This window comes from Bison bison, unplaced genomic scaffold (assembly GCF_000754665.1).
Source record: "Bison bison bison isolate TAMUID 2011002044 unplaced genomic scaffold, Bison_UMD1.0 scf7180017863950, whole genome shotgun sequence".
In the NCBI taxonomy this organism is placed as follows: Eukaryota; Metazoa; Chordata; class Mammalia; order Artiodactyla; family Bovidae; genus Bison; species Bison bison.
This window is the reverse complement of record NW_011494522.1, coordinates 1,677,548-1,692,714: the sequence shown is the minus strand read 5'-3', so window position 1 is coordinate 1,692,714 and position 15,167 is coordinate 1,677,548. Positions and strand designations below refer to the sequence as shown.

At 37.3% G+C, this 15,167-nt stretch overlaps 1 protein-coding gene across 1 annotated transcript in view; it reads right to left on the bottom strand.

Moving 5' to 3' along the window:
- The window catches only part of NAV3 (neuron navigator 3), an 898,556-nt gene that overhangs the window by 463,701 nt on the left and 419,688 nt on the right, over positions 1-15,167 (bottom strand). The gene's annotated exons all lie outside the window — the stretch shown is intronic.

Sequence of the window (15,167 nt, the reverse complement as noted above, 5' to 3'; positions counted from 1 at the left end):
GACTGAGCGACTTCACTCTCATGCATTGGAGAAGGAAATGGCAACCCACTCTAGTGTTCTTGCTTGGAGAATCCCAGGAACAGAGGAGCCTGTTGGGTACCATCTATGGGGTCACACAGAGTCGGACACGACTGACGTGACTTAGCAGCAGCAGCAGCAGCAGCTGTTGTTATCAGCTTGCCAATTGGGGAACAGGTTACCACTCTTTAGGGCTTCCCTGGTGGCTCAGATGCTAAGGACTCTGCCTACAATGCAAGAAACCCGGGTTTGATCCCTGGGTTGGGAAGATCCCCTGGAGAAGGAAATGGCAATTTCTTGCCTGGAAAATCCCTATGGACAGAGGCTACAGTCTATGGGGTCACAAAGAGTCGGACACGACTGAGCAACTTCACTTTAACTTTTCTTTACCACTCTTTACTAATGGTTCCTAGAATATGTTCCTATATTTTGACCTTAAGTATGACTGAGCAACTGAGCACACACACAGCACATTTAGCTAATCTTGTATAGATTTCTTGTATAGAAATGTATGTATGTGTAGATTTCCAGTTTAAGTTTTCAGAATCAGGGCTTCTAAACCCCTGCCCATTTTCCCATTAAATTTCTTGGTATCCTATTCACTTGAGCAGTCACTGTTGTCCCACTTATCCTAGAGTTACTTTCCTTTGTCCCTCTCTGTTAAGAATTAACAGAAAATCCCATTGTAATTGACCAAGAATACACATATTACCACACCAAGACCTCACTGATGCTCAGTAAGCCTTTGATTCCTTCCTAAAGGATTCCTTATTGCATTCTCCTCCACACTTGACCCCAAACTTTACCATCAGAACTTCTCAGGCTTTTCTTCCCCTTGCTCAATGCCCTCAACTCATTCAATGAGTATTTACTGAGCAGTGGCTCTGCTTCTTGAATTTACAAAGACGACAGTCGCTGGAGATGACATCTTGCAGTCTCCTTCCTCTCCACCAGAAGATGAGGCTGACCTCTGCTGCATGCATCCTTTTTCACTGAGTTCCACTTTCCAAGCCTCCTGGACTTATCCCCAGTCTTCTCACAATTTGTTCCATCACACACTTTTGGCTACTTCATCACTGCTTTTGTTTCTCTCACTCTTCTAACTGACTCAAACATTCCCAGCTTTCACAAGAACCAATGATTACTACCTGGCTAAGTAGTCTAAACTCTTACTAATAAAAGGAAAAGAGATAGCCTCAGTTTCATGCAGAATGAATGATGTAATACTTACTCACCACTAACAAAGTGTTGGTTTTAGATACTATCTCATTTGACAAAGTTTAATGATACTAAAATCAGCAAAAATTGCTGCAACACTAGTTTTTAACCAAAAGACAACACTTCAGCCCAGATTGTCAATTTTTTTCAATAAAAAAGGGAGTTGCTCATTGCATTTAACACGACACTGTCCAAATCAAGACAGAAATATAGTTATTGTTCACCCTTGAAATGCAAACCTTCCATAGATAGATGGAGCTACTTAGCATCAAAGGATATTCTCATGATCTATTTTAGAAACATACTTTAAAGTTCGTATCTATTAAAAAAGCCCATTATGATTTTTATTTTACATAAAAAGAGATAAAATATTTAAATAAATAAAAATACTTAAATAGTTTAACTAATAACAGTAGTTTCCTGACATACCTTCTCCTGACATATTTTTATTAATATACCATGAAAAACACTGAAAAAACTCCCACCACAGTCAAAAACTAAGTATAGTAAAGAGCCTGTCTAGAATCTTAGGAAGTGCCACACTCCATAAACTCCATGAAATGAGACAGAGGAAAAATAACGTATCCTATATATCCTTCCACTCATTCACAAAGACCCGGACATGACTAAGCGACTGAGCACACACACATATATGCTTCCACTTATTAAACAGAGAAGTTCTTACACAATACACGAGGCTTCTCACTTGCTCCTGCAGCATGTTGTCTCAGCTCAAAATCAAAGTCTTATGTTTCTGATTCCTAGGGTAAATACCTAGGAGCGAATTGCTGTGTCAGATGAGAGGTATAGGCTTAATTTTATAATGATGGTGTATCACTGAACATTGCCTCCAGCAAAAGCAATGTGCTGAGATAAATTATTTCCAACAGGATAGGCTACATATATATACTAACACTGTACCAGCTGAACTAAGGGTACAGCTGATATGCTGGTTAAAACTGTAACACAGATGTCAAACTAGAAAAACTCATGAGCAAAAAAGTGCAACAAGTTCAAATTATGTCAGAAGAAAATTTTTATAGCGATAGCAGAGCAGATCATAATGAAAGATTTTTAGGTATACTGGATGCATAAACCAGAAAATAAGCAATAAGAATCTCAATATATATTGAATAATATGTGGTAATTATGAAAGAAAACTTAGTGAAGCTATATAGGAAGATCAAATGAAGTCACTGGATTCTTAACAAATTCAAATTAATTAATAACAGGCTTTTTACCCTCCTGCCTAAGTAGAATCATATATTTAATATTTTTTGTACAAAGATAAACTGTCAAAAAAGCATGAAGTTAGGAAAATCAGTTATCAATGAAAAAGAAAGACATTGATTTGTTATCACAACCATCTGCAAAACTGAATTCCTATTAAAATATTGATCACTGCCTACAATTTTAATGACCAACCAGTACCTTTATATTTAGCCATATCTTTATTCATATATGAAGCAAGAGAAAGGTATCTCCAGTAACTCAAACTACCTAATTATGAAACAAACAATTTGAATGCATACTCTAGGTGTTTGAGTAATAAATCAAATTTAAGAGATACTGAATAAAGAAGTGGTGGAACAGAATACTGGCAGGGATAACAAAATCAGTTAAATAAAAGTTGTCTAATGGAGAAGGCAATGGCACCCCACTCCAGTACTCTTGCCTGGAAAATCCCATGGACAGAGGAGCCTGGTGGGCTGTAGTCCATGGGGTCGCTAAGAGTCGGACACGACAGAGACTTCACTCTCACTTTTCACTTTCCACTTTGATGCATTGGAGAAGGAAATGGCAATCCACTCCAGTGTTCTTACCTGGAGAATCCCAGGGATAGAGGAGCCTAGTGGGCTGTTGTCTATGGGGTCGCACAGAGTCTGACACGACTGAAGCGACTTAGCAGCAGCAGCAAATATAGTAAATATATTAAAAAACACCCTGAAAGCGATACAAAAATTAAAAGTGCATATTTAAAGGACAGAAATATATAATGTAAAAATTAATAGCTTGTAACAACAACATAATTCCTAAACCTCAGATTATTATACATGCTAAGTCACTTCAGTATCTGACTCTTTGCAGCCCTATGGACTGTATGTAGCCCACCAGGCTCCTCTGTCCCTGAGATAGATGCTTCAGGCAAGAATATCCGGGTGGATTGCCATACCAGGGGATCTTTCCTACCCAGGGATTGAATACCCATCTCCTATAGCTCCTGCACTGCAGATGAATTCTTTACCACTGAGCCACCGGGGAAGACCTAGATTATTATAATACAATGGAAAATAATGACTAAATTAACATAGGCAAGTTAAAAAAAAGTGCTAATTGTATCAAATTTTACAAAGATTTTACTTTTTTCTGTCTCTCCTTTTTTATTCTCATTTTTAGTATCTTTGCCAACTAAATTTTGCTGTGGTTATTCCTAATATCAAATAATTCTTTACAACCAGTGACAAATGACATTTCAAGAAATACTTTCTCCATAAATTTAATTTTTTAATATTGGACTCTCCTACTCTGATAACATACAATCTACCTGGCAAACTTCTGTGCACTTCAGTTGGTCTGAAAGGCTACGGGTCAGAAGGCTGCTTATAAGTTCCGGTCCCTCTCTCCCAAGGAGGAATCCTCAGTTATCACATCCCTGCCATGTGGTCACCCAGGTTCTACTGAAGAAGTCACAGTAAATGACAGTTAACTTCCTGGCTAACGACCTTGCATCGTGGCTGCAATAGTACTAATGGAAAATGATGCTTCTCTTCCAGGAGCCATACTTTACCTCCCAGGAATTTTCACCTATTTGTTCATCTTCTGCCTTCTTGAAGTCTACTGGCAAGACTTCTCCTTTCCACGGAGGAGTAATCATGACAGCCTACCCTCACTGGAAACCATGAAAGACCTCTTACATTCTTGCTCATCCTCTTAGAAAATGACCTTAGAAATGGATTCAGGACTCCAGATGTGGTCTTAACCACAGAATGGCATTCATCAGTCCAGTACCACAGGTGAAACACTCCCTTCACTGGAAATACGCCTTAACTAAATAAACTGAATTATTTAGCATACTGTTTTGAAATTAACTTATAAAAGAATAACTCTCCCCTCATATATCATAAATATCCCCTCTATTTTTTTTTTTTGTGCAAAATCATGTTTCCTCCAACCAATAATATGTTTTATTGAGTTCTGTAATGGCCCTTATTTTGTTACAGATCATCTTATCACTTTCTAGATGGTTATTTTCATAGTGTTTAAAGCATTCTGGTTCTGTGTACCAGCTTTCTACATATTAGAAACATCATATTAAAGAAGAAAATGTCCATACATTCAATGAACCATTTTAAGATTTAAATTGAGCACTATATTATTAGTTTTCTTATGCTTACATGTGGATAATAATTACATAGTTTTAATAAAACCTGTAAAATCCACCAAGCATAGGAAACGAAAAACAATTAATATACAATAAGTGGTGATTATTGAAATTATCAGTTCCAATCCAAGAACTGGGAATTAAGAGGCATCTTTTTTCTCTTTACTATATGACTGAAAAAATAGATATTTTTATTAATTAATATGGTTACCATCAACCTAATTTAAAAATAAAGTCTACAACTTTCTTTTAAGGCATTGATGGCATTCTTTTAATTCACACAAATGATAGTTAAACAGATTTTGCACTTAATATTAAAATTTGATTTAAACAATTCAAATGCATAATGAAAAAGGTCACTGAGTGAATCAATATAAAACACTAGCACATTTGTCTTTTAAATTTAAATGTTTAATGCTCCCGAACCATAGCCATTCTCTACTTAGAAGAGATAATTATCCACGTGGATTTGAATTTTCCATCATCTGACATTATTCCAATTTTAATATTACTATAATTTTCTGGGATCTGTAAAGTTGAGTAGAATAGTTGAGGTTAAAATAAAATCTGTTTGCATCTCACAAACTTATTTTCATACCATTTTAAAATTTGCTGTGAAATGAATAATTATGTTTCGGGTAGATTTGCTTTAATCAGTCAGATACAATTTTCACTACTCGTCAAGAATACCCACTTTAATCAGTTTTTACAATAAAAATGTCTTATTTTGATCCAGTGTGACATTCTGGGTCAGTGTTCGATGCATGATGATTTTGATATTAAATGTTGCATCATGCTAAATGCTAGACACACACAGAAGTAACAAAAAAATGTTTATAAAACCATATTCTCTGAAAAAAAGGGCACTATTTAAGTAAATATATAGGCTATACAAAGACAAAGATACATACTCTTGAAGTATGTAATGCCATTATTTTAAGAAAATACATTAGCAAATTAAAAAACAATAGCTAACTTTTATATGCTATTTAAGATGTTCCGAGTACTATTTTAGATCACTTCCTTTAGTCCTCATAACATTTGGTCCTTTCATCCAGATCTAACTAATGAGAAAAGTGAAGTATAGAGGTCAATCTCTTGCCTAAAATCACATAGATAGTTAGTGTTGGAACCAGGCTTTAAGCCAAATCCAGTTCCAGAAGCCACAATCTTAACTGCTCTACTACTCTGCTTCTAATTACACATTTTTCCCTCAAGTAATTCATTGAGGTATGATTTACATCTAGAAAATGTATACATCTTAAGTATAGATCTCAGAAACTTTGACAAATGGTTACGTCTATGTAACCACCACCCAAATCAAATTATGTTTATGTGTGCCTGTGTGCTTATGTATGTGTATGTGTGTGCACTTGTGCACTTTTGAGTCTGGCTTCCATTAATCATGGGCTTCCTGGTGGCTCAGCTGGTAAAGAATCTGCCTGCAATGCAACACAGAGCTGGGTTCAATCCCTGGGTTGGGAAGATCTCCTGGAGAAGGGAATGGCTACCCACTCCAGTAGGCCTGGAGAATTCCATGGACTGTATAGTCCATAGGGTCACAAAGAGTTAGGACACGACTGAGCAACTTTCACTTTCCATTAATTATACTTTGCTATAAATTTATTTAGAAAAGCTTATAAACTTTGTGGGAAAAGGAGGTGTCATAAGGAAGTAAAAACAAAAACTAACATTTATTGAATACTCACTAAACGGCCACCTCTATACCTGATATTTTATATCTAATGCCTGCTATAAGCCTTTGAACTCCTCCATAAGGAAAATACTGCAATTGTCTTCATTTTACAAATTAGAAATTGAAATGCTAAAAAGGAGGAAGCAGTAAGACCTGGAATTTTCACTCTATTAACTGATCAGTTAAAAAGATAAAGAGATAATAAGATAGACGGATGTTAGGAAATATTTTTAAATACCAAGAAGAAAATTCCATAATTCACATTTACATTTGATTGGCCTTCAGAATCCAAGTAGATGTGGACTAGACTGCATATCTTAGGAGATTCACCATGGAACAACAGAAAGAAACTAAGGTTAAAGTAAACATCCAAGAACCTGAGGAGCAAGAACAAGTTGGATACAGGAAACATCCTTCAAGGATGCTAAAATTAAGATGGATGTGGTGGTACATCAAGGGAAGAAAACAGAGGCTATGAAGCAAGGGATAAGCTACTGAAATTTGCTGTCACCCCAAAAGAGAACTAGAAAAACACAGATAAGCATGTTTGAAAGTTTCTAGATTTCAAATTCAGTCACCAAATCAATGTGAAATACTGGAAACACTTGTATCTCTAGAAAAAGAGCTACTGTTGAATTCTTACAAGACAGAAGGTACACGAGTTGTTAAAGAGCCCCATAAATGACAATGAGTCCTTCAGAGAAATTACATATATGAAGTTATCTTTAAATCTGTGGTAGTTCTTAATATCCTGTAGTTACTATATCTATATCTATATAGATAACACTACCAGCTTTGGCCTGTTCGTTTGAGTTTTATTTATCCTAGATGGAATGCTGGCCCATCTTCCCTTTTCACTTCTCTTCAGTGTTTCTTAATCTTTGGTTTACATCAGAATCTCCTGAAGAACTTTTAAAACAGCATCAATGTCCACATCCCCTGGAAGTGTGTGTGTGTGTGTGTGTGTGTGTACACGTGCGCACGCACACACACACACACACACACACACACAGGGTTCGGGGGGTGGTGTTTTAAAGAATACACGCTTGTTTGCTTGCTTGCTTCTCCACCGCTGTGATGCTGGGAGACAAAGCATAAGATTAGAATCCAAAGTTTGCAAATGACCTCTAGAGAATTCTACTATACCCTCCTCCTCTTTATGAAACACTATTCTATGCATTCTTTGGATGAGCTCAATCTCTCCTAAGCCTTCAAAAAACCAGTTGTATGCCAATGACTCCTAAACCTTCTTCTCCATTCTAGATCTCTCTCTCTGTTCCAAACTCACAAACCTTGCAACCAGTACATATTTCTACCTGTATATCCAAAGAAACATCAACATCAACACATCTTATGTAGAGGTTTTGCTGTTGTTCAGTTGCTAAGTCCTGTCTGACTCTTCTGTGACCCCATAGACCGGAGCCCGCTAGGCTTCTCTGTTTATGGATTTCCCAGGCAAGAATACTGGAGTGTGTTGCTATCTCCTTCCCCAGGGCATCCTCCCAAACCAGAGATCAACCCTGAGTCTCTTGCATTGTCAGGTGTGTTCTTAACCACTGAGCCCCCAGGGAGCCTATGTAGTGGTACATGAACTCATTTATTGCTCATGGCACTTCATTTTATGAAAGTCAGTGTTTGGAGTATAACAGCAGATTCAAATGGCAGATATTTTATGCACCATTACTTTAAAGTAATTGTCTTTCCAGGATAAAAATATATTTTTCTATTATAATAATGAAATAATGTCTAACAGGGCAGAAAAATTTAAGGAATATTGGAAATTTTAAAGAAAAACAATTATCACCCTGAATTGTAAGAAGGTCTTTAATCAAGCTAAGAAAAAGAATGGACCTCTGCCAGGGAGCATCTTCTGTTTACAGAAGGTTTAACACATTTTCCCTCTTATCTTTACATCATTCAAATTCACTTAACTGCTGGTGAACTCCTACTGTGAACAGTGATCTGCACTTTCTTTTATGTAAATTCATTTATTATTAACATTTTTGTACATTCTCATTGGTATTGAAATTCAAATCCTCTGTAAGAAAAAATAAAGTGTTTATATTCAAATATAAGTATCATTTTCTAGTGCTCCATTATTAATATTATAAACAATGTTCAGGATACCAATTTTCAATGTGCCTTATAAGACATTAAAAGACTAACAAGATTTGTATGATTTCACAATTTTCTTTAAAATATTTTTTTGTCTTGTGTCAAAATGTTTGCAATTATGTGAATAATATCATGTTCTTGATATCTGTGCAGAAAAAAAGCCTATATCATTCAAGTGCACATACAGAGTGTATTCACTGATATTTGTATACAATTTACATATTACTAGCTTTTTTGGAGAGAAAATTGATTCAACTTCATCTTGTCCTTAGTAAAACGAGTTACATCTGACTGTTCATGTAAAACATCAAGGCTACCAGGGAATAAAACATACATCAGATTTTCAAAGGCAAATGAAGGAAGTAACCTTATGATTGCCTTCAATGATGATTCTGTTGTTTTTGCTTCATTGCCTTCAATGATAATTCTGTTGTTTTTGCTTCTAAATGTTTCCTTTTACTTACAGGAACTGGTCAAGGTTGTCACATTAGGCGGTCTTGCCTAGCAGAGAATATTTTTAATGGTGATTTGTTGGAGGCATGGCTTCGGGTTCTGCAGTGTCCCTGGAACTGACTGTTTAAAATCCCAGATAGGCTGACTCATCCCTTCCACTCTTAGAGGTTAAAAAAATAAAGAAGGCACATCTTACAATTTACTGCATGCAGATCTTTGAGGCCAGGTTGTAGATCATCGGCTCAGACTGCAAAATTATATCCAAATACGCAAATCAAAAAACCTCAAATTTAGTTGCTGTGACTGACTTCTATAAAAGTCATTTAGCCAAAGCTTCAAAACTCAGTTGTTGCTTATTTTTTTGTTTTGCTTGTTTGATGCTAGGTATTTTTCTCATGTATAGATAAGATATCAGTCAAATTTTCCTTAAATATTATCACATGGCTACCATACATGGTGAATCTGAGAAATTAAAGGACAGAGAGACATAGTCTGTGGTGCCAAGATAAAAAAGTACTGTGATACTGCAATTTGTAAGAATATATATTTGGCCATCTGGATGACTTGAGGATGAGTTTAGTTGCCAGTGAAGCCAAGTATATGATTAGAATGTTGGAATTTTTTGAGTCCCACTCCCTGACTTCTGAAGAGAGGAGAAGACCTAGAGGTTGAATCAACCACCAACAGCCAATGATTTAACCAATCACGTTTATACGATGAAGCCTCCAAAAGCCCCAGAGGATGAGGTTCAGCAAGCTTCTGGACTGGTGAACACTGTTGAGATGGGGGATAGTGTCCACTTGAAAAGGCATGGGAGCTCTGGGTGGGCATTACCCATACCCTGCCCTACTCTCTCTCCCATCTAGCTGTTCCAGACTTTTATCCTTTTATAATAAAGTAGTATTCTAGTAAGTAAAATATTTCTCTAAGTTCTATCTGCTGCTCTACCAAATTAATTAAACCCAAGAAGGATGTTATGGGAACCTCTGATTTAGACCCAGTAGCTCAGAAGGAAATGTAACAACCTGGGCATACAACTGGTATCTGAAGTAGGGGCGCAGTCTTGAAGGACTCCAACCTTACACCTGTGGAATCTGATGCTATCTCTGAGTAAACTGTGTCAGAACTGAGTTGAATTCACGGACACCCCGCTGATATCTGGGAATGGCATGTTGGAGTTCAGGGGAATCCCCTCCCACACACAATGGAAATCTAAGTATGCAATTAAAGTTACTAAACATCAGAACCAATTTAAATATGCAAATGAAAAATACCACAATACAACTGGAATTCAGAGAAAGGAAAAATGAGTGGTTCATTGAAGACAGGATAGGATACAAAAAAGTAGAGTCTATCAAGTTGACAGACTGCTAGATTTTGTCTACCAAGTTCTCACTTTCATCCTTTACAGCATTAGCGAACAAAGATATTTCAATTGTTAGCAAGTCAAATGTCCCTTTTCTACTCTGGATGCCATCCTCCCCATTAATACATTCCCCCATGCATGCATGCTCAGTCACTCAGTCCTGCTAACTCTTTGCATACTATGGACTGTACCCCACCAGTCTCCTCTGTCCATGGAATTTTCCAGGCAAGAATAATAGCATGGGTTGCCATTTCCTTCTCCAGGGTATTTTCCTAACCCAGGGTTCAAACCCTTGTTTCCCGCATCTCCAGCATTGCCAGACAGGGTTCTTCACCACTGTACCACCTGGGAAGCTTAATATATCCCCACAGGGTTCCTTTTTTGCTCAGAATCTTCCAATTCATTTTTATTTTCTGAGTCTTTCCCTTGAGTCTCTCTCATCTTAAAAATAAAAAAATCTTTTGACCCTATTTTTTCCTGTTATCTCTTAGCTTTGGGAAATGCCTAGTCTACAAAAATTAGATTTACTTCCTCACCTCTCTTTATTTATAAACTGAAAACAAGTTCGTAACCTGACTGCCTCAATGAATCTAATCAAAACAAGTCAATAATGGCTTGCTAAGTGCCAAAGGTTCAGTGGACTCTCAGTAAAACTTGATTACTGTTTCCTTGAAATTCTACTCACTATTCTCAAGCTTTCATGAAACCATGATTTGTAGGTTTCCCTTAAACTTGGCTCCTCTTCAATCTCCTCTGGGGTCTTTGTTTCTAGCTACCATTTAAATGTGATTTTCCCCCAAAATTATAACCACATTCCTCTTTACCACTTAGTTTATATCTCTCAAATGATCCCAGATGATGTTTTGGAACTTTGCTATACATTCCTGTGACAGTTAAAACCATGGCCAATATGTGCAGGTGACTTATACAGGTAAAACCCAGACTGAAATACATGAGTCTCACATCCATTCATCCACTCATTCATGTCTCCTCTTTCTTTCTCTCTCACACACATATATATATACATGCATGGACACACACATACTTAACACACATACACACTTCAAAATAACCAACACTGAACATTTCCATGTAAAAGCTTTCCAGGTCACAGAGCTGATATGTTGGAAAACTGATGACACATTTTGTCTCTCCAATGCTCTTCTTCATGGTTTTTTCAGATGGGTGAATGGTGCTTCCTCCACCAAGTCTCTCAAGGCAAAATCAAAGGAACTGTATCCATTACTCCCTCTCCTGGCTCTCAATGAGTCTGTCTAACTGTACCCTTTGCCCCTCTCCCTTCTCTCACTGAGTCTGTCTAACTGTACCCTTTACCCCTCTCCTGTCTCTCATGGAGTCTAACTGTACCCTTTACCCCTCTCCCGTCTCTCACTGAGTCTAACTGTACCCTTTACCCCTCTCCCGTCTCTCACGGAGTCTGTCTAACTGTACCCTTTACCCCTCTCCCGTCTCTCACGGAGTCTGTCTAACTGTACCCTTTACCCTTCTCCCGTCTCTCACTAAGTCTGTCTAACTGTACCCTTTACCCCTCTCCCGTCTCTCACTGAGTCTAACTGTACCCTTTACCCTTCTCCCGTCTCTCACTAAGTCTGTCTAACTGTACCCTTTACCCCTCTCCCGTCTCTCACGGAGTCTGTGTAACTGTACCCTTTACCCCTCTCCCGTCTCTCACGGAGTCTGTCTAACTGTACTTCCATATTGCCTGTCTTATTGGTCCTCTCTTCTCTGTGCCAACTTTTTAGCTCAATCAATGTCAGTTTCTTAAAAGTTTTCAATGCTATATCTCCTCTTCTGACTTTTCAAACAATCTTCTTCTATAATGTCAGAGGGCTCTTTCTAATACAAATGTTATTTTCTTACTTAAAGTTCTTCAATGGCTCCTTTTAACTACCAGGCTAATGCCCAAACAAAGGTCTTGAATATGACAAGAAGGTTCTTCATGAACTAGTTTCTCCGACGTCTACCCATTTTTTCCTACTAGTTCCCCACATGCCCCCTTTATATGTGCATCATGTATTCTATGTTTCGCCTCTGCTTATAACTTTCAGTTGTCCAAATCACTCTTTTTTTTCAACCTGTGCACTCGCTATTCCTATCTACAATTTAGTTACAACTGACATAGGATAATAGCTAACCAGAAAGGAAAGGAGTTGGGCTGCTCAGATTTCAATATCACCTCCTCCATTCACTTGCTTTGTGACGCTTTGCCAATTAAGTGCTGGGTCTCTTGTTTTTCTTTTTTGTAAAATAGGGTAAAAACAACTCTTACCTCATAGAGTTGTGGCAAGGATTAGGTGAGATAATCCATATGAAGCAATGAAAACAGGGCAGCAATAACCTCTCAGTAAGTGTTAGCAGTAAGCACCAAACATATATGCAAGGGGTATCTACAGGAAGTACTACATTCTAACCCGTCTGAGAAATAGCTCACAAAACTAATCAAGCGGCTAAGATGCAGTCTTGAGGCCCTATAGTTTGGTTCCACTTACCCATGGAAGCGCCTTCAAGAAACAATGAGAAGAGCCTCCTTTCCAATGTCCCTCTGTCAGCTTATGTTCTCTTTCAGTCAAAGTCTTCTCCAGTTCAGTTAATGTTTAACTCCCTTCCTAAACTCTTTCTCATTGGTTCTTCATTTCAACACCATGACCTTTTGGGGGAATTGCTCATCAACTGATAAAAACCTACTTCACTACCCCTGCATATGGGCTGCAAAGTGGGCTATGGAATTTGGGATGGAAAAGCAGTAGGGATGCAGAATGAAGGAGAAGAATGTTAATCCTTTTCTGTGTTAACCCTAATCCTTTTCTGTGGCCTCCATGCAAACTTTACTATTTGAGGGATTTAATTTGTGGGCTCTCATTTTTTGCCTTGTTTTCAAACTTTTTTCTCTGTCCTGTTTCACTCTCTGTATTCCATAACATGACTCAAATTTCTCTCACACAGCTGCTCAATGGAGCAACCATTCCTCAAGTTTCTTCCTTCTGCCCTTCCTAGCTTAATTCTAACCACAATTGTACTACATGTGCAGACTCTTCTTCAAGTATTCCTCTTCTATTTCAGAATAATTTTATATCCAGAATGTTATGTGCAAATTTTAAGTTAAAAAAATATCTTTTTTTTTTAAGTTAAAAGATACTGGAAAGAATTTGGAAAAGAACAGGTATGTCTATACATGTAACTGAATCACTTTGCTGTGCTCCTGAAACTAGCACAACATTATAAGTCAACCATAGCCTAATATAAATTTTTTTTAATTAAAGATTTTAATAAGAAGAGTAGTCCCCTGTGTCAACATGGAATTCAGTTTCTTAAAAAGCAATTATTTTAACTCTTTGAGTTAATTTTCCTAGAATTTATCTCAGAGGTACAAACAATATCTGTGTTATTTCCTATTATTTCAAAGTTCAAGAATCTCTTGAATTTCTACATGGAAGATGAAGATTTTCTTTTTCCTATGAGCTTACTTCCTGAAGCACTCTTTCCAATCAAAATTTGGATAGAAGTCAATATTCAGTGTTTATATTACAGTAACTAAGTAACTTTGTTTACTGCTGGGTCATGCATTGCAGCATAAAATCATTTACTTTATTATACATTTTTTTTTTTGCTTTTCTTGGAATTAAATGCCTTTTTTAAAACATGTGCATTGTTTTCTATGTTCCTGTCACTAAATTATTCTATAAATCTATAGTGAAGCATATAGTTAATCCATCATTTTAACTTTTTGTTTGAAAGACCTTCCCCTGGACTCTTTCCTTTTATTTCAATAGTCAGTACTGGTTGCCCTGTAGGTCTGGTATACAGACATCACCCTTGCCTTCAACTTCATTTTTCTGGGAATCATCTTTGCCTCTCTTCTGGGTTAGGTCTCCTTATTCCTGAATCTAACGCTACCTTCATTTTTTATTTAATCCATTTATCTGACAGACCATATGTGATGTAAGTGGTAAAATGTTCAATGCCATGTATTTTCTCAAATACCTTTGTTTTGTTTTTAATCCTCACATTAATCAGAGACTAGCTGAATATCAAAATGTAGATTGGCAACTGTTCTCCTTTGAGGACTTCAGGAATTTTCTTTTTTTCTAGCTTCTAGCACCCATTTCTGGAGAAGGCAATGGCACTCCACACCAGTACTCTTGCCTGGAAAATCCCATGAAAGGAGGAGCCTGGTGGGCTGCAGTCCATGGGGTCGCTAAGAGTCAGACACGACTGAGCAACTTCACTTTCACTTTTCACTTTCATGCATTGGAGAAGGAAATGGCAACCCACTCCAGTGTTCTTGCCTAGAGAATCCCAGGGACGGGGGAGCTTGGTGGGCTGCCGTCTATGGGGTCGCACAGAGTCAGACACGACTGAAGCGACTTAGCAGCAGCAGCAGCAGCAGCAGTACCCTTTCAAGAACGATTGTCTTCTTTTTTGGAAGTTACCTTCCTTTCTGAAAGCTTTTAAACAATTTTCTCTTTATTCTGACTATGCAAAATCCCATCATAATGTGCCTTTTTTAAAAATTCATTATATCATATAATTCAATGGGCACTTCAGTTTGGAAGCTCAATAATTCAATATAATTTTTGTATTATTTAATTCCTAATTTTTTCACTTGTAACTTCTCAATGGAACATGAAATGGAACCTCTCAATGGACATGGAACAACAGCCTGGTTCCAAATAGGAAAAGGAGTACGTCCAGGTTATATATTGTCATCCTGCTTATTTAACTTATATGCAGAGTGCATCATGAGAAACGCTAGGCTGGGTGAAGCACAAGCTGGAATCAAGATTGCCAGGAGAAATATCAATAACCTCAGATATGCAGATGACACCACCCTTATGGCAGAAAGTAAAGAGGAACTAAAGAGCCTCTTGATGAAAGTGAAAGAGGAGAGTGAAAAATTT